Source organism: Tupaia chinensis, unplaced genomic scaffold, assembly GCF_000334495.1.
Source record: "Tupaia chinensis unplaced genomic scaffold, TupChi_1.0 Scaffold143796_1, whole genome shotgun sequence".
In the NCBI taxonomy this organism is placed as follows: domain Eukaryota; kingdom Metazoa; phylum Chordata; class Mammalia; order Scandentia; family Tupaiidae; genus Tupaia; species Tupaia belangeri.
Window position 1 is genome coordinate 1,537,885 of NW_006203646.1, and position 19,153 is coordinate 1,557,037.

Here is a 19,153-nt window from a genome sequence, read left to right on the forward strand (position 1 = left end):
TTTTTGATGAGGATATTGGGGACTGGGATCTTCGTGACACTGTGCTAATAATACTTACCATGTATTATTCTACCCTACCCTGCCGAGGCTAAGTGGTAGCTTACCCCACCACTTAACGATCCAGTTCCTGGCCATATATCCCAGGAAATTATAGAGGGTCTTAAGAGGACTTAGCAAAGTTCTTTCCCAAGGCTTCTGGAATGTTCTGTTTTTCCTCCTCCCACTTACAGAGAATTTGCTAGAAACACTGGTTTACAATGTGATGCCACACAGGAAAGAATTTGGAACGTAATGCCCTCACGGTAGCCACACCACCTAGTCCTTCAATTCCCATCTCAAACCTTAGTTCGCTGTTTCCAAAGGGGCAGTTACTTGGACAGGAAATCTTCCCTAGATCCTGAAGACAGAAAATTCGGAAACGTGGCCCTAGAGGCAACAGGTTTCTAAGCCACCACCACATGAAAATCAGAACAAAAAACCTGGTAATTAACCTAACAAGCCTATTTCATCTAGTCCTTCGCCCTCAATGTGTTAAATGCTTAGGGCCATCTCAAGGAAAAGGATCTAGGGATTCCATTTTGTATTTTCTCCTTGAGGCTCAACTTTAATTCAGGAGGGCTACCGACCTCGGAAGACGCGAAGCTGAAGAGCTCAAGGGGAAGCTGCCATTGTACACGGAGGTTTTGAAAGCAGAAACGAAATATGACTCCGTGTAGGTAAATAAAGTATCACTACAGTCCTACTTACTAGCAAATGCCCTGGCCAAGCTGCTTCAACACCTCAGCTCAGGTCGGCGAAGGCGGCTACCGAGGGTGGCGGGGCGGGCACGTGACCGGGCGTGCCAAGATGGCGGCGGGCCCGACGCTGGCCTCTCGCTCCTCAGCCTCCGGCGCGGGGCCTCGGCGCGGAGGGAGTAAGCGTGTTGCGGCGGGTACCGGCTACCGGTGTGGGTCAGCCGCGGACGCTATGCGGTGGAAGGCCGTGCTGGCCGAACGTCAGCACAACCGTAGGCGCATCTTTTCTGACCCAGACGGTCCTGGAGCAAAACGAGCTACATCCGTCCTGACCTGGGACACAGCTGGGCAGGAGCGAGCTCGTGTCCTAGCTCCGATGTGCTACCGAGGGTCAGCTGCGACCGTCGTGATCCGTGACCCGTCGGATATCACGAAAGAAGAGACGTTTTCGACACGAACAGTCGGGCCAAACAGCGTGCCTGCAAGGCTAGCCAGGTATGGGGGTTGCCACCCAGGAAGTAAGTACGACTTCAGGGACGTAAGAGAAGCAAGGTGGAGAGAAGCTGAGGACTGCGCCGACTCCACCCGCTGCAGTCGTCTTGGACACCAGCGAAAAAAACGCGGTGAAGTGAAAAAAAAAAAAAAATTTTTTTTTGAGAGGTTTTTGCTCTAGGGCGTGTGCGCTGGCCAGAAAGAGAGAGAGAGACAGAGAGAAAGCGAGAAATCACCCCCTAGGGGGCATAGCCATGCCACAATCCCTTCTCCTCCATCCTCCTCTCAGGATCTTGGGCATGCATGCACACAAAGCGTGAGTTTAAGCTACTCGGTTTGGGACTGGAACCATGGTCAACTGCATAGGAGTCCAGCGACCTAACTTTCACACCAACTGCTAGCTCCGAAAAACTTCCATTTATGTTCCTTAAGTAGAAGAATTTTATCCAAGGACGCCACCTTGCGATCTGGAGACGAGGACCTCAAAACTCTGCAGACAGGTACCAGCAGTTAGCATAATGGCTATGTCGCTGGACTCCCATGTAGTCGGCGGCGGTTCAAGTCCCGGACCTGGTGGCTAAAACTCAGGCCGGCCATGAGTACGTGCGTGCCCATGATCCCGAAAGGAGAATGGGGGAAAAGGGATTGCGGCGTGGCCATCCCCCCTAGGGGGGTGATGGCTTGCTTTCTGTCTCTCTGCTTCTCTTTCTGGTGAGTACATGCACCCTATAGCAAAAAACCTCTCAAAAAAAAAAGAAAGAAAGAAAAGAAAAGAATTCTGGTGTACAAGGGACTACTAACTACATCATTGGCTTTTGACTTTGCTGAAAAGGAAAGTGTAATTGTATGGATAATAGTTGAGTCGTTTTGTAATTTAAAAAAAATAAGAAAACAACCTGTGTTCCTCTCTAGAACTTACCTTCTAGCTCATAGAGCTGTTGTGAGGAACAAATAAAATAATTATGAAGCATTGCCGATGGTTATTAGCCGTTATTCACAGCATTTTTCATTTTCTTTTCCAATAAAATTTATTAAACCCTTTTATGTTCAATGAACTAGCTGCTGGAAATAAAAACTAGACATAAAATTAGAATTTTTATAACTGGGCAATAACTTAGATTATCAGTCTATTATTTTCCAAATCAAATCTTATTTGTAACACACACACAAAAAAAAAAAAAGTAAAAAAATAGTAAGAACTGCTCTAGCAGAAGAGGTTAATGGAGAGAGCTGCCCTGTTGCCCTACCCTGAAAACCCTGGGGCACCACAGAGCATGTTTGAAAAACACATCTAATGTCTTCATGAGAACTGTGGGACTCAGTGGTGTGACTGTTCAAGTTTATACAGCTAATCACAAACTGTCTGGGCTAAAAGCTAAATCTCCAGTATTAAGGAATTTACCAACTATCTGTAGAAACGTTATGCAAGGCCAGCCTGTGGCCTGATTGTTAAAGCCTGATCCCACATAGCTGCAGTTTGAGTCCCAGCCCCCTGAAGCTTGAAAAACATGTTGGGCATGTGTGCATGCCCAAAATTCCAGTGGGATGGAGAGATAGAGAAAAAGGGATTGCAGTGTGACCACAAGAAAGTGCTGTGTGTCAGCCCCCACGGGGGGGGGGGGGGGGGGGCTTTTTCATTAACTCTATCTCTTTCTCACGCTCGCACATGTAAGTGCATAAGCTCCTGTGTCTTCTGTGACTCCCACGTGGCTGATCGTAGTTTGAGTCCCAGATCTCCAGATCTGGCAGCTTGAAACTTGTGCCGGGCGCATTCACATGTGCTTGCATGCCCAAAATCCCGGAGGAAAATGAAGGAGAAGTGACTGTGGCATGGCCATCCCCCCTTGGTGGGGAGAGCGATTTCTTGTTTTCTGTCTCTCTGCTTCTCTCTGTCTCTCCAACAAGTATATGCACCCTATAGCAAAACCTCTCTAAAAAAATTTTTTTAATTAAAAAAATATATGTATACATGCTAGACAATGGAAGAAAATTTAGGGGCTAAGTTTTTCAAGTTGTATTACCAAAGCCTGGGCCAAATCCCTTACCCATTCAATTTCTCTACTGAACTTTCTGTTCTTGGTAACTTATGCATCCATTTCTATTACCATAAAGAAAACTGATCATTTATGAGCTTTATGATTCCCATACCAGTTTTTGTTTGTGTTTTGGTTTTGAGAGAGACAGAGAGAGAGAGACAGCACCCCCAGTAGGTCTTGCTACCATGATCCAGTCTCAGTCAGCTCTGAATCATGGGAACACATGCACCCAGTAGACTCAGCGAGATCCCTGGATATGAAGCGGGAACATTTCCATGGGGGTCAGTCTCACAGGATGTCATGTGTTACCACAGCACCAATATCCACTCCTCTTACCCTTACCTCTTTGTCACTGAATATTTTTATTAACTTGTGGATTGTTCTAAATTTATACCCTACATAAAATTAAAATACAAACATATTGGCATTGTAGTTTAAAAAGATCATCTAAGGTAAAATAGCATTATGTAATTTGAAAATAAATAGCAAAAAATCAGAAATTGATTTCCATTATTTATCTTTCTGTGCTTTGAATGATAAAGCATATATCACTTTTATGTAGCTCTACAGCTTTATTTTTTAAAAAGTTTATAAAGAAATATTTCAAGTATACAAAATAAGCTCTACTTGCCCTGTCCAATGCCTAATCCAGAGCAGGGCAGAATGGCACAAACAGTTGACTTATAAAATGCAGTTTTCTCCCAGTGTCAGGATTAAAGATTAAATTATTTTGAATATCAAAATTTTCATAACTTTCTGCTAGGGCAGGAACAAGCAAAAGGAACTGCAACATACTTCCATACTCCATACCATGACCTAAGTTAGATTAACCTACCACTTTGTCTATGCTTAAGACCAGTCACAAAAGAATGTTCTGCCCCAGACTATAGATGAGACCCTTAGACACCCTGACATGTGACCTCACCAATAGAGAGGTCTATAATTGATTAATAATGTCTGCCATGGGCTCAGAAACAAAAAGTAGTGTAACTCATTTTGCATATTATTATGCTGGCTTGATGCCTTCACACCTTATAGATTCTCTCAAATTTAATCTTGATACTGCATTAGCTTTTCTTGGAAAAATCCTATGACATTCTAGTCTTTATTTCTTTTTTTAATGTATTTATTTTAATTCATTCACTGAACATCATCACAGCATACAAAATGCCGTTTCCCATCCAGATTACACTGTATAGTGGCTTAGATTTATATGTTATCATCAACAAATGATTTTCCATTTCTTGTTTCATGTATTTATACACACATATTTTTCTACATTTCAAATACTATTTAAAAGGACTCAAGTGAAAATAGAGATGGTCTTCAACCAGAGCACAGAGCAGATCAAGTAGGGGTTCACCCCCTCTCTCAACATTCCTCCTCCTCCCCACTCTGGACAGGCAAGGGATTCTTGCCCAACGTATACATTCAACACAAAGGAAGATGAAGACCTGGGTCCTGCTGGCAAGATTTATAGTCTACTAGTTTAAAAATGAAAATACTAGCCCTTTAAAGGGAATAAACAATTCAGGTAAAAATATTCAATGTCAAATGAGTTGAGTAAATTGTGAGTACAATGGGAGTTTAGACCATGGGGAAATCATTGCTAGTATTTAGAAGAGACCAGAGCAAGAGAGAGAGAAGATGAGGTGAATATTAAAGAGCATCAAGAATTGGGTATAGAGAGAAAAAAGGGAGAATGTTCCAGATAGGGGAAAATGAGTGAACAAAGGACCTAAAGGAAAAAAATGACAAGAGGCAAGAAGAAAGACTTGCCTGAGCAGACCTAGGTTGTTTGATTGGGAATTGAGGCCAAACCATGAATGGTCTTAAATATTAGAGTGAAAATTTGCTCTTGAACCTTTTCCCTTTAATCCCTAAGTGACACAATCTGATGAAGTAATTCATAAGCAGGTGTAAATGACAGATGCCTTCCCTCCTCATCCTCAGATAATCCAGAATGAAAAATTTATCTTTCCTATTCCATACAAAATCCCATCTATTTATAGTAGCTGCACGGAAGATTGTTTTGAAAAAGATTTTAAGGTCACATCTGAGAACATCATGAGTGTTTTGATTAATTATTGGTATCTGTCAAGGACAAAAACAGAAAAAAAATTGCAGTAATAATGGCAGTGCAGATGCTTTGCACTTGCCAACCTTGCTTTATTCAAAATAGATGACTATAAGGGTGAGAAATTCAGGCATCAAGGCTGCTTAATGGAGATAGTATTGTGGAACTGTGGAATAGCAGAGGCTTACAAGTCCTGCAAGTTAGGTTAACCACTCACTTTGCCTATCCTTAAGACCAGTCCCAAAAGAATGTTCTGTCTCAGACTATAGGTGAGAACAATAGATACCCTGACATGTGGCCTCAGCAACAGAGAGTTCTCTAATTGATTAGTAATGTCTGCTGTGGGCTCAAAAACAAGTAGAGTTACTTGTACTGCATATTTACTATGTCTATCTTTGTCAAAAGGAAGTACACTAAAAGTATTTCAGGTTTCAGAGCTATCTCATGTAAGAAATTAGGTGGTTTGGTTTGGTTTGGTTTAGTTTGGCTTAGCTTGGATTAGGGAAGATATATTTTTCAGTTTACATAACCAACTTAACAGGTACTCATCCTATGTAAAAGACTAGCCTCAAGTGGATGTTGTCCCCAGAAAGAATATAAGACAGGACCATCACATCCACCTATCACAGAGTTCAGGGATTTTAAAACCTTCAGTCATGACAGTTTTCTTTATCTTAACCTGTTTCTTTGGTGAGACCTATCCAGTATTTACAAACTTGCTATCTATGTCTGCCAAGTATTTCGGTGCCAATCAGTCCTCACAGGTAGCTTCCCACCCTGATCTCTGATCATACTGCCTCTAATTTTCCCTTCTGTTGGAAGCCCTTCATCTCCTTCCCTACCACACTCCTGGGAAAGATGGAGTTTGTTGGCAGAGAGAGCCATTTTTTCTTCTTTTTATTCTTTCTGTAAATGCAAACAAGCGACCAGCACTACAAGAACTTTCATATTTGCAAACACCCCAGGGTGTTTCGCAAAAATCAATCTGACCAAAAACCATAAAATATAAATTCACCTGATACAAGCACAGGATGACTGTGGAGATTTCTCCCCCTACCTCTGCATTACACAGTGTCCATACAAATGACTCTGGAAACTGCACCAATTACCAGAGCCACTGGATAAATTTCAAGGTCAGGAGAATTTGCAGGAAAAAAGAAAGCAAATGAAATGCATCTTTAAAGAGGGCCCTGTGCATAGAAGAGACCTGGCTGGAGCACGTTCAAACAAAAACGAATGATTTGGGAAAAAAAAATTCCACTTTCTCTTTGTGATTTTGCAGCTATCTGAGGATCGCAGCCCCCACCATCCTTTCCCCAGGGGCCTTTTCTAATCTGGAGTCTGTATGATGTGCTTCCGTAATTGTGGAAGAAATGAGGATTGTGCTGGGCACAGGGGAAGGCAAGCTTGAGGGGCATGGCTACTGCATACTTATGCATATAAAATGTTTGGTCTTTTCCAATTACAAAATAATTTTACTTAGTGTAAAATGTTTACAAAACAAAGGAAAAAAAACACACAAATTCATGTCACTCCTACTCACTCTCTGACCAGTGATAACCACCACTGCTTGTGGCTTTCTACCACTGCTGTTTTGAAAAGCCTGCAGAAGAATCCTCTGGCTCACACAAGACATGGAGACGCCTGGGTTTATCCACATATCTGTATAATTCATATTTCTAGGGGAGGATCCTTAGCATTTGGATTTATTTATTCATTTATTTTTAGATTTTTGCCATAGGGCATATGTGTTCGACGGACAAGAGAGAGAGAAGGAAAGTGAGCCAGGCATGGGTTTTTTCAGGGGGTTTTTTGTTTTGTTTTTAAAGTTTTTGCCATAAGGTGCATGAGCTCACTAGAGAGAAACAGAAAGACACAGTGAGAGGGAAAATGAGAGATAGCCTCCTGCAGGGTTTCGCCACACTGCCATCCCTTCGTCTCCATTTTCCTCTCGGGATTTTGGGTACACACCCACACGCACATGGGATTTTCAAGCCCCTGGGTCCAGGACTCAAGTCACTGTTGGCCATGTGGGATCTAGCACCTTAACCAGCACACTACCTGCTGACCTAGCATCTACATTTTTTAAAGGCACACACCTCTGGCAATTCTTAAGAGGACTTCCTCTCTGAACTGTAAGCCCTCAGAATATAGATATTTCATTTATTTTGTCCATCAATACATCCCAGAGCCTGACACATAGGGATACTCAATAAATCCATGTAGAAGGACCAGCAGATGGTGTAATGGTTACATCGTAAGACTCCCACATAGTCAACCACAGTTTGAGTCCCAGACCCAGAGGTTTAAAACTCACACTGGGTGCATGGGCATGAATGCCCAAAATCTCATGAGGAGAATGGAGAAGAAGGGATTGTGGCATGGCCATCCCCCCAGGGGATGACTTCTTGTTTTCTGTCTTGCTGTGTCTCTGTCTCTCTGGTGAGTACATGCACCCTATAGCAAAAAAACTCTCTAAATAAATAAATAAATAAATTCATATAGAACAAATAAATAAATGCTATTATTTTCTTTGCAAATACATATTTTCCTTTTTTTGTGTGTGTTTTTTAAGCATGTTCTCATAGTTTTCACTTAATGATAGACAGGCATGTGCTCATCACTGTTATATGAGTTTGCTGAATATTATCTCACTTCTAACAAAGCCATAAAATTATTATATATCACCACGGTTTTCACATGAAAAATCTTAGACACAGAAAGGTTATGTAATTTGTCCAGCTTCACACAGTGAGGTAGTGGCAGAAGCAGGCATAAACTATGGAAGTATAAATCTGGAGCCTTCACAGATCACATCTCCATTTGTCTGGAACTTCTCACATTTTTAATATTGTTCTACAATGTTTAGTGGTAACATGATATTCCACTGTACAGATTCACTGAAATTTATTTAAGAAATTATTGGATTTCCCTCTAATTTTACAATGCTGTGTAAAAAACATGTTAACTAAATTTTCTCACATTCATGTTAATATTCTGTTAGAATCATTTTTTTTGAAATAGAGTCAAGGATATGAACATTCTTAGAGTTCTTGATTCATTTTGTCAACTGTTCTCCTAAAATATTTTATTAAGATACACATCTACCAGCAGTATAGAAGTCCTATTTCTCCCATATAAAGTACAGAAACTTAAAATATTATTTAAAATATTTACCCATGGTTGGGTCAGCAGGTGGCACAGGGGTCAAGGAGGTCAGATCCCACACAGTCAACTGCACATAGTTTGAGTCCTGAACAGGCAACTTGAAAAACAAGTAGGGCACATGTGCATGCGTGCTTAAAATCCCAAGAGGAGAGTGGAGGAAAAAGTATTGTGGGGTGGTCATCCCATCGGGGGTACTTTCTTTCTCTCTCTCTTTCTCCCCCGCCTCCTGTCTCTCACTGGCATGCACACATGTCCCATAGCAAATTAAAAAAAAAAAAAAATTATGTGGGCCTGCCATATTTGGAGAAATGCTTTGGTTCTTTTTTAACATGGGGTTCTTCTCACAGGGCAGTATCTTGTTGGTACCAGGAGGCGAAGAATTAGATGAGGAGACAGAACCGAGTTCTTTCCCACACCTCCTGAGAATGCCCTAGGTACTCCTCTCCAACATGTTTGGTTTGGTTTTGCCTTGTCCCTTTCTTTCTGTTACACCTTCAGTTTGGGATATTTTTGTTTATATGCATTCCACAAACACTTCATCACAGTTCCACTCTTGTGTCATAACAATCACCAGAAGATTTATGAAAGGCCTGTCAAGAGCCAACAGAAGTCTTATCTACTCTGATTATCCACAGAGCATTGATAAGTCAATGTTCTGCCAGGCTGAGTAACTTGCCCAAGGTCACACAGGTCACACAGCATGTAGAAAGCTGGGTCTGGATGCTCAGAGATAGAGCTCTTAACTACCACCCTCCACTGTCTCTCCTGGCAAAACTTCCTACCCCTGAGAGAAAACCCAAGATATCAATCAACCATTCCCAGGACTGACTGACCTAACATCTCTATAGCCAAAAAAAAAAAAAAAAAAAAAAGAAAGAAAAGAAAAGAAAAAAGAAAGAAAAGCACTTGTCCCTATGCAGAAGAGGACAAAAAGAAGGTGTGTCTACCCTCTGCCTTTGTATTCTGAATGATAGAACCATCACTCCTCTGAGAATCACTGACTTCAGACACTTTGCCTCTGATGTAACTGGAATCATTATTGATCCAGAGGGTTATCCAAATGAGCTCTCAGTCTACCATGGTCACAGACCAGCCAGTACCCTAGGAGCAGCTGCTTCTTAATCAGCTTTTCCTGGCTCATTTTAACACCGCAAAATTAGAAGTTAAAAGAAAGCAGATCAAGATGGAATTTAATTATATTGAGCAAAGACATAGCATACAAAGAATGCATAAGAGAACTATTGGGTTGACGCCCAGACAGTGCCTGAATTGGCAATTCTGTGCCCTTCCCAACATCTCTGCTATCCATCAATGTGTGTGTGAACTCCATGGGGACAGGGACTTCGCCTATGTCACTCACCATTCTGGTATCTGTGAGGATAGCTTTCAGCTAGAAGTGACTAATAAAGAGCTTGTCCTAAACCATCCTGCAAATTCTGCATTTGTTGTTTGCTTGCTTGTTTTGTTTTGTTTTTTTAATTGCCAGAAAGCACACTGCATTTGAAAGGGATGTAGGAGGGAGAAAGCACCCCCTGGTGGAGCATGGTCACACTGTAATCTCTTTCCTCCATTTTTCCCCCATCAGGATTTTGGGCACACACGCACAAGTCCCATGTGTTTTTCAAGTTGCTCAGATTTGAACTGCAGTCAGCCATGTGAGACCTAGCTCCCATTGCACAGTACTTAACAGATCTGGCCTCTGCATGTGCTGTTTTCTAAGTGAGAAGCCCAGAGGAAGCCAGGCTCAGATATGATCTGAAAGCCCACACCAGTCTTCAGGATCCAGGTTCTTGCTTTGTCTGTTCTGACATCCTTGTGCTGACTCTTCATCACCTCCTCTAAGGCTGGAAAACAGAAAATGTTGTGGCCTCATCCAAGGTCCCTTTCATATTTGCACTTTTATCAGAAGCACCCTTTCTCTCACAGCCCAGTTTAGGATCACATGTCCACTAAATGGCAGGGAGGGTGTGGCATTATCCTGATCAATTTAGAACTATCATGATTCTTCACTGAGGTCTGGAAAATTCTCGCCCCCCCCCCACAAAAAAAATGGTATTCTTATGAGAAAGGAAAAAAGAGAGAGATAGGCCAATCATACTGTCAATCACATCTGTGTACTTAGCACATAGCTGAGGGCCGGGCACACAGCAGGTGCTCTGGGAAAGCAGGGTCAATGAATCAGTGAACACCTTTGTTCTGTAAGAAGGAGGGAGGTGTATGGGTTGGGGAGCAAGGTCACAGAGGGAAACAGAGGTGGGTGGAAGGAATGGGGTGGCACCTGCTTTTCATCAGTTGTGGAAATGGGTTTGAGCTCCTACAGTTGGGCGAGCAATGACTAGAAACTGATGGGACGAGCATTCCAGTGATATTCTAGGTAAGAAGCAATGGCTAAAAGCTCGTGACATTGCTCACAAGAGCTTAGTGACACTAGGACATGAGGCTTGGGAGAAGCTCTTTTTTGGGCCACCACATGTTTTGGCAGTGTTCTGCTCATGAGAAATTAAAAGCTTCAGGAACATTGAGAGAGCCCCTTTGGCATGAAAAGCCAATGTTGTTCTCATGGTGGGCACCAAGGAGGCTTTGCAGGTGGCTTGCCAGACAATGATTCGATCAGGTAGGAGCCAGAATAGAGGGGAGGGGGCTGTGTAAAGGCTACAGCTGCCAGACTGGCTGTGGTTGCTCCTGAGACAAGCCTTAGAAATCCAGGAAATACCTAGAGGGGACAAACGCTATCAGTCAAGCAGGTGGGGGCTCATGCCAGCATAATTTGTATTTCACAAGCTGGTAACATTTGGGTTGCAAGTGGACAAGAGAGAGTTGGCAACACCCTTCACAAAGAAATGCTGCCCTTTCTCGATTCCTGGAGCAGGTAACACAGGCAATGAGAAGCCTCCATGGGAAGTAAGAGTTAGACCTCTCTTCAGACTGAGCATAGTGCAGGCAGGGATGGAATCAGGACAGCTTTGGTAGCCAAGACTCTCTCTGCTCCTGAACTGTGCCTGAAACAAGATTCACATGCACTACTCACTCACTGGTTTGGATGGCCCATTCTCCTTCCTGGACCTCAGTTTCCTCCTTTACAAGATGAAATCGCATTACAATCTTTTGTTTTAACACTAGTGTTCTCATATGTCAGCTGAAGAACCTATGGGCAAGAAAGGAGTTAAAATGAGAGTAACTGAGTACACGAATAAAGATATGGCCCAGCCCAGGACCAATATGATGTAGCAGTTGAAAAGTGAGGCTCTTCCACCAGACCTGGGCTCAGGGCAAAGATCTGTCACCTACTATATAATGTTATGTTTCAAAGCCTGAAACAAGTTTTCCTCATCTGTAAAATGGAAATAATAATACCAATCTTATGAAGTAGTTTTGAGAATTAAATACTGATATCACACTTATGTTGCCTAGTAAAGCACCAGACATGTACTAGGTGCTTTGTATATGCCATTCTAAACCAACCAAAAAAGAATTAATCCTTGAATGATCATCTGCTTCTAGGACTTCAGGAAACTCAATATTCTTTCTGTGGTTTTCGAGTCTTTTTCCAAAATAACTGTCTACTTCCTCACTGCCAACTTCGTGGTTAAGGAGGAAGCCAGAACCATTATACCATCACAAAAGTTTGATGACTGCCTATTTTATTAAGGGTATCACCAGGGTTACCAGAGTCTCGGGGAGGTATGAGGAGGCCCTCCATTCTGGAAGGACCTGCCTTTTTCTTATCATAGGCCTTGTCTTGTTGGATAGCCAAATAAAGGGCTCTGCCCACTCACATTCAAAAATCTATTCATTAATGGGATGCAATTCACATTATGTGCCACTAATTACCCTAGGAAGGCAGTAAAAATTAATAAGGAACTACAGTTTAATTGTTCTATAATGACAGGGAGTTCCAAAGTGCCCTCTTGAGTAATAAAATTAACATTTAAACTAGTTCAGTCAAAGAACCTTTCCTTAAATATAACTCTTCACTATTAGCGTTGCTTATTTATCTATTTTCTCTTTGGGCAGCTCTAAAATGTCACAAATTTATACTTAACTTTGAGAATCTGTCCAGTGTCCCAGACCAATGACTATAGTATCTATAGTGTTCCAAGTAAACGGTGGACAGCAAGAGAAATCCCATCCCCACCACACGTGTGTGCGTACACACACACACACACAAATTAGATTGTCCCATATTTATTTAATCAAGGGTTGAGAAGCTTCTTGGAAGTCTGTGCACCTCCCTAAAGGGTGATGGGGGCTGGGACAGCTGCTCAAACACTTGTCTTTGTAAGGGTCCTACAAAATCTCAGAAGTGAGATTTTTGCTATGACTCTTTTACATTGGAACTTGTGTGGCTATTACAGGGCCCTCTGTGCAATTTCTTTTAAGGGGATATGGTGGTTTTTTGTTTTGGGGGGTTTTTTTTGAGAGTTTTGTTTTGTTTTTGTTTCTCTCTATAGGGCACGTGCACTCACCAGACAGACAGAGAGAGACATAGAGACAGAAAGCAAGAAATCACCCCCCAGGGGGAATGGTCATGCCGCAATCCCTTCTCCTCCATTCTCCTCTCAGGATCTTGGGCACACACGCACACGCGCCCGGCGTGAGTTTTAAGCCATCGGATCTGGGACGCGAACCGCGGTCGACTACGTGGGAGTCCAGCAACATAGCCATTATGCTAACTGCTGGTTCCTGGTAGTTTTTAAATATACTGGAAAGAAATGAAGTCTAGGGGCCAGCAGGTGGTGTAGTGGTAAGGTGTCGGACCACCACATGGCCAACTACGGTTCAAGTCTTGGACCCAAAGGCTTGAAACATGCTGGACATGCGTGCATGCCCAAAATCCTGAGAGGAGAATAAAGGAGAAGGGATTGTAGCATGGCCATCCCCTGTGGGAGGGCAATTTCTCACTTTCTCTTTTTCTATCTCTGTCTCTTTGTGAGCGCACATGCCCTATAGCAAAAACTTCTCCAAAAAAGAAAAAAAAGAAGTCTCATTTTCTAATTTCATTTCCCTTGAATATGGGGAGGATTTAGTGATTGCTTCCCTTCTAACAAATAAAACATGGCCAAAGTGATGCTGCAGGACTTCCAAAAGTAGGTTCTAAAAAGGATACGGCTTTCACCTGGCTCTCTTGTGAGCTGTTTGTCCTTGGAATCCAGCCACTATGTTGTGAGCAAGCCCAGGCACATGGAGAAACCATGCTTGGGTATCTTGGCCAACAGAACCAGCTGGACCCCCAGCCAACAACAGCTTCAACTGCCAGGTTCACAGTGAATGAGCCCTTAGATGGTTCCAGCACCCAACCTTGAAGCCACCCCTGCATGGTCCTAGGAATCATGGAACAGAGACAAGTCATGCCCGCAGTGGTCCGAATTCCTGACCAAATCATGTGTGCTATTAAATGATTATTATTATCGCAAGCCACTAATCATTATCCTAAGCCATTAGATTTTTAGATAAGCTGTTACACTGCAATAGAGAACTACTACAGGAATGTTTACAGAGATTGGGCCTCCCGGTTCTTGAGCCAAGACCTTAAGGCCAACAAGCCTCATCCACTCTGGGCAGGGGAGAATACAGAGAGCCAGCTGTGCCTGACCGCTGTCCCAGCCCACAGACACCAATGTGCCCATCCCCCTACAGAGTGACATATTCCAAAAGAGATTCTTTAGCCTTAAGCAATTTTAAGGTTGAAGGATTTTCTTATAATTCATAGAGATAAGACAGCACAGTTTATCAACCTGGGATGTTTGCTTCCCCTAAAGAGCAAGGATTGGCATCGATAATCCCTTGAAAGTGCCTTTCAGAGTCCTATCATGTTGTGACTCATCTTACACAAGCTTGGAGAGAGGGAAAGGCAACAGAGAAAAAATCCTGTGTTTTGGGACAGGTTGTAGCAAATCTTCCACACTCAGCCCCAACTCTACACCCCATGTCCACCATCCCTCACAACAGTATCACTTATTCCCCCAGGCTAGGCCAGCTTATTTTAATGCATTCATTCATTCTCTCATTCAATATTTTCATTCAATCATTTATTCACTCATTCAAAATTTAGTGTTTACTGCCTCAGAGGAGATAGACATTAAACAACTAAGCATACAAATAAATAATAATGCTTGTCCTGAGCATTGTGAGGGGAAGTACAGTGTCCTCTGGGGAGCTAGGGATATTTAAACAGAGACATGGAAAAGTAGAGAATTTGCAAGGAAAACAGGTAAGATGGAGACACAGGAAGAGCATTTCAAACAGAGGAATAGCATAGACAAAGGTCACATGAGAGGAAGAAAACCTGGGGGCCTGAGGAAGTATCAGTCAGGACACTGGGAGTGGAGAGATGAAGAAAGAGAGCGCCACGTCTGAGGAGAGAGGCAGCAACCGAATCCTGGGGGATTTGTCTGCATTCCAAGGACAATAGTGTTTCAAGCAGAAAAGTGATGAGGGCAGATTTTCTCTATTAAATCATCCCGGTCTTCTACTCCCATTAATTCCTATCTGTGTGTACACTTCTATATAACCTAGACCATATTATACTGCAGTGCCTGCTGAGGCGTCTTTCTCCCTCCACCAGCCTGGTAGCCTCTTGAGAGATGTCCTAACTGTATTTGTAATTGCATCAAGATCTCGACTTGGGCTCAAGTACGAACTCATTGCAGTCTGCAAGCCTTGGCCATCTCTTCAGGAGCATCTCAGGTCACCTCCTTTGTTCTCTGGTCACTCATCCTGGTCCAGCTTCAGAGGCAAACATGTCACTTTCTAGAGAATCCTTTCAGGCTGCCCTGGGAAAAGGGTAGGATAAGGCCTCTGCTCGATATTCTCAGAGCAACCAATGCTTCTCCCTCACAGTAGCTAGCAGGATTTATATCACTACTTATACACAACACTGACTAATAACTGTGCCATCCTATACCGTGGTCTTCATGAGGTCAGAGAACATGTCCGTCTTGATCATCATCGTATCCCCCATGCCTGATACTGTGACACACACAGCAGACATTCCGCAGTTGTTGAGTGACAGAATGAATGAGCGAGAATGCATGAATTGGCAAATGGATGCATGGGATTAAAGCAAGACCCCAGTGGACACCCAGGCCAGGTCAACAACTGACATTGGATGCCTCTCTGATCATCCTGCAGCACTGTCAATGGCAGAAGATTTTCGCTGGCCTCGCTGACATGCTACTGGAAGAAATCAACGTTAGGGGAGGCTTTATGGAATAAATGGAAAGTAGAAATGGGTTGAGGCCAAGAAGACATTTCTGGCAATCTCAGAGTAGTTATTATCTTAATCCTTCTGCCAAGCAAGAGGAAGAAAGCTGGCAAACACCCATGCTCAGTTAACAATTCTGTATAAATGCTGATGTGCAAAGGACCTCGGCTGTATTCATAAGCTCTTCCCAAATCCAGGGCATTCCAAAGTCTCTTACAGGAATTGGTAGGGTCAAATACAACCCTTTAGGTCAGTGTTCTCAAACTACCTCTGGTAAAGGGTCAGGTTTTATTTTTATTTTCAACCCATCACAGATGGATTACTTTACAAAATACAGAAAGCATACATTTGGATGTGGCAGCCATGTCAAATTGCTATGAAAGTTTCTAAATGCTTACTGCTTGTTTCTGTACTCATGGGTAACAAATACTTCAGAGATTTCGACCTGGCTGCAAACCACACTTTCAATAGCACTGTTCCAGGTTGGTACTTGCACTTCTGCCACCCCATTCCTCAGCCATGGCAGACATTGCTAATCTACTAACACATTGCTGCCTATCAAGACTGTGTTGGCTTTCAAATCCATCTCATCTTAGTGTTCAAGACAGCCACCACTCTGTAATCAAGGATACCCCAGGAAATAAACCTTATTCATCATCCCTGCTCTACACAGTTCATTGATTAGGTGTTTGTCATGTTCATACCCATGATAAGGCTATATTTGTATTTCTAGTGGTAACAGTCTATGCTTCTGTGTTTTTCAGGGTCTAAGGGGAAGTTGCAAAAACATTTCAAAGGGAACTTTACAGGTGAGATTGAGAGGAAAAGTTCAAAATGAAATGTGTCTTTCTCCAGAGTGAGATTCAGGCCCGGAATGGTCTATTTCCAGCTTAATAAAAAATTAACAGATGGGGACCAGCAGTTAGTGTAATGGCTGTCACTGGACTCCCATGTAGTCGACCACGGTTGGAGTCCCAGACCCAGTGGCTTAAAACTCATGCCGGGCATGTGTGCATGCATGCCCAGGATTCTGAGAGGAGAATGGAGAAGAAGGGATTGCAGCGTGGCCATACCCCCTAGGGGGTGATTTCTCACTTTCTGTCTGTCTGTCTGGTGAGTGCATGTGCCCTATAGCAAGAACCTCTCAAAAAAAAAAAAAAAAAAAAGAAAAGAAAAAGAAAAATTAACAGATGGAACTAGAAGGTGGCATGGTGGTTAAGGCACTGGACACTCCCACAGTTTGTCTGACCACAGTTTGAGTCCTGGACCTGGTGGCTTACTTTCTCACTTCCCTCTCTCTTTCTGTGTCTGACCATGGTTTGAGTCCTGGACCTGGTGGCTTGCTTTCTCACTTCCCTCTCTCTCTCATTCTGTGTCTCTCTCTGGTCAATTTAAAATAAATGAATGAATAAATAAAATTAAATTTAAAATAATTTTTAAAAAGTTAACAGACGGAGCTATTTCATCAAAAGGAGTCCCTCCTGTTCATTAGTCTGGTAGTAATCTTCTGCAGCTTCAGAAGTTTTTAATTCATATATACTAAGAGAGATAGGCTGAAGCAATCTATACCAGGTACAAAAACTTGTGTATTCTCAGATGTGAGCTGTATATATCATTTTGGAAGCTATACAGAACGTACTGGGATTACTGGTTTTTCTTTGACTTTCTTTCTTCAAATTCTCCTTTCCTTGCCCACTTTTATTTCAGAGTGTCATCAGGACTCATTCACAATGGATTGTTTCTCTCCTCATTACCCTCTTGGTCAAAACGGTGAGGGTTTTCATTCTTTCCACGTTCGATCTTTTCCCAAGCAAGATTAAAACTCCTCAGTCCTCCTCTGGTAATCATCAAGCTGTGACCCAGCCTCCAGTCACAGTCACGAAGAGGCCAAGGAACGAAAATCTGCAGGAGGGAGAGAATTGATCTGTTTCTCTATTCTGGGCCTGAATCTCACTCTGGAGAAAGACACATTTCATTTTGAACTTTTCCTCTCAATCTCACCTGTAAAGTTCCCTTTGAAATGTTTTTGCAACTTCCCCTTAGACCCTGAAAAACACAGAAGCATAGACTGTTAGCACTAGAATGAGCCTTAAAGAGCATCTAACCCAAAGCTTTCTTTTGACTGGGAGGAAAACAGATGAGGTTAGAATGATGAGTCAGAGGATTCAGATTCTCTTACTACCACCTAATTCACCTCCCTGAGACTGTTTCCTTAAAATGGGATGATTGTGACTTGCTCACATGGTTAGTTGAGAATGAGGTAGTTTAGAAAGAAAAAAAAAGTGAAGTTCTTTGAAAATGAAAGCTCCATGTGAATATTGGGTTTGTAACTGTCCTGAGTATCATAGTAAATTAGAGGCAAACGTCAGAGTAGAGGGACTATACAGAAAGGGGTGGGGGAATAAATGATTCAATCTGCTTTTGACAAGGACCTTTTTTGACTACTGGGAGCTAGAGTGAATTTAAGAAAAAGAATCAGGGAGTTAGGGCCCACTTGTAATCCAAGCAAGAGATGATAGTAGCTTGAATTAAAATAGTGACTATGAAAAAAAGGGTGAACAGATTTCGATATATTTATATGGTAAAATTTTCAGGGCTAGATGACTTGGATATGTGAATATAGAAAGAGAGGAAGAGAGACGTGTTCAGAGTCATGATCCTGACTTATTTAATAGATGATGGTGATGTTTAATAAGATAAGAAACATCAAAAGAGAGCCCACGGCACAGATGAGAGGTCACAGACTCACTTTCCAACATATTGAGTTTAAGACATCCAAGTGAAGATGTCAAACAGGATTGGAGCTATGGGGATATGAATGGCATAAGATATAAAATGTTAAGTACAATTGCCCTAACATATCCACATGGGATTTGTTCTAAGACCCTGTGTCCCCTCAAATACCAAAGATGACAGAAACACGTCTCTTACATAAGATTACATAGTATTTTCTTAATAACCTACACAATCGTTGCATATACATTTTTAAAAAATATTTTTGCCGTAGAGTGTATGTGCTTTCCAGAGAAAAATAGAAAGAGACACAGAGAGAGAAAGTGAGAAATTACTCCTTGGTAAAGAAGATGAAGTTTGAATAGTTTCTCTGTCCCTCTGTCTTCCCTATTCCATTTGAAAGAAAGGACTCTGGTGTTTTTACTCTGTTACCAGATCACTGACAGAGCCTTCTGAGGACATTCCAAGACAGTGTGCAGTCCTCTGGTCTACTTGGAGAGCCGTAGAAATAACGTTTCAAGGGAGATACTCTTGTTGGTTTTGACTGGATATTCATAGAAACTTTTTAAAGAGATGAGCGATAGAGCTAACCCTTATCTGTAAGTTTTGACTTTATATTGTTTCATCCCACGTACAAAACCATTTTTTTCCTACAAATAGTTTTTCTTTTCTTTTTTTTTTGGGTGGGTGTGTGTGTGTGTGTGTGTGT

General features: G+C 42.3%; 1 long non-coding RNA gene across 1 annotated transcript in view; it reads left to right on the forward strand.

Annotated features, from left to right (window-relative positions):
• The first annotated feature begins 979 nt into the window (after positions 1-979).
• The window catches only part of LOC114005438 (uncharacterized), a 40,872-nt gene continuing 22,698 nt past the window's right edge, over positions 980-19,153 (forward strand). Inside the window, exons 1-2 of the long non-coding RNA XR_003547289.1 lie at positions 980-1,229; positions 16,476-16,520. This is a non-coding gene — a long non-coding RNA (uncharacterized LOC114005438). The remainder of the gene's footprint in view (positions 1,230-16,475; positions 16,521-19,153) is intronic.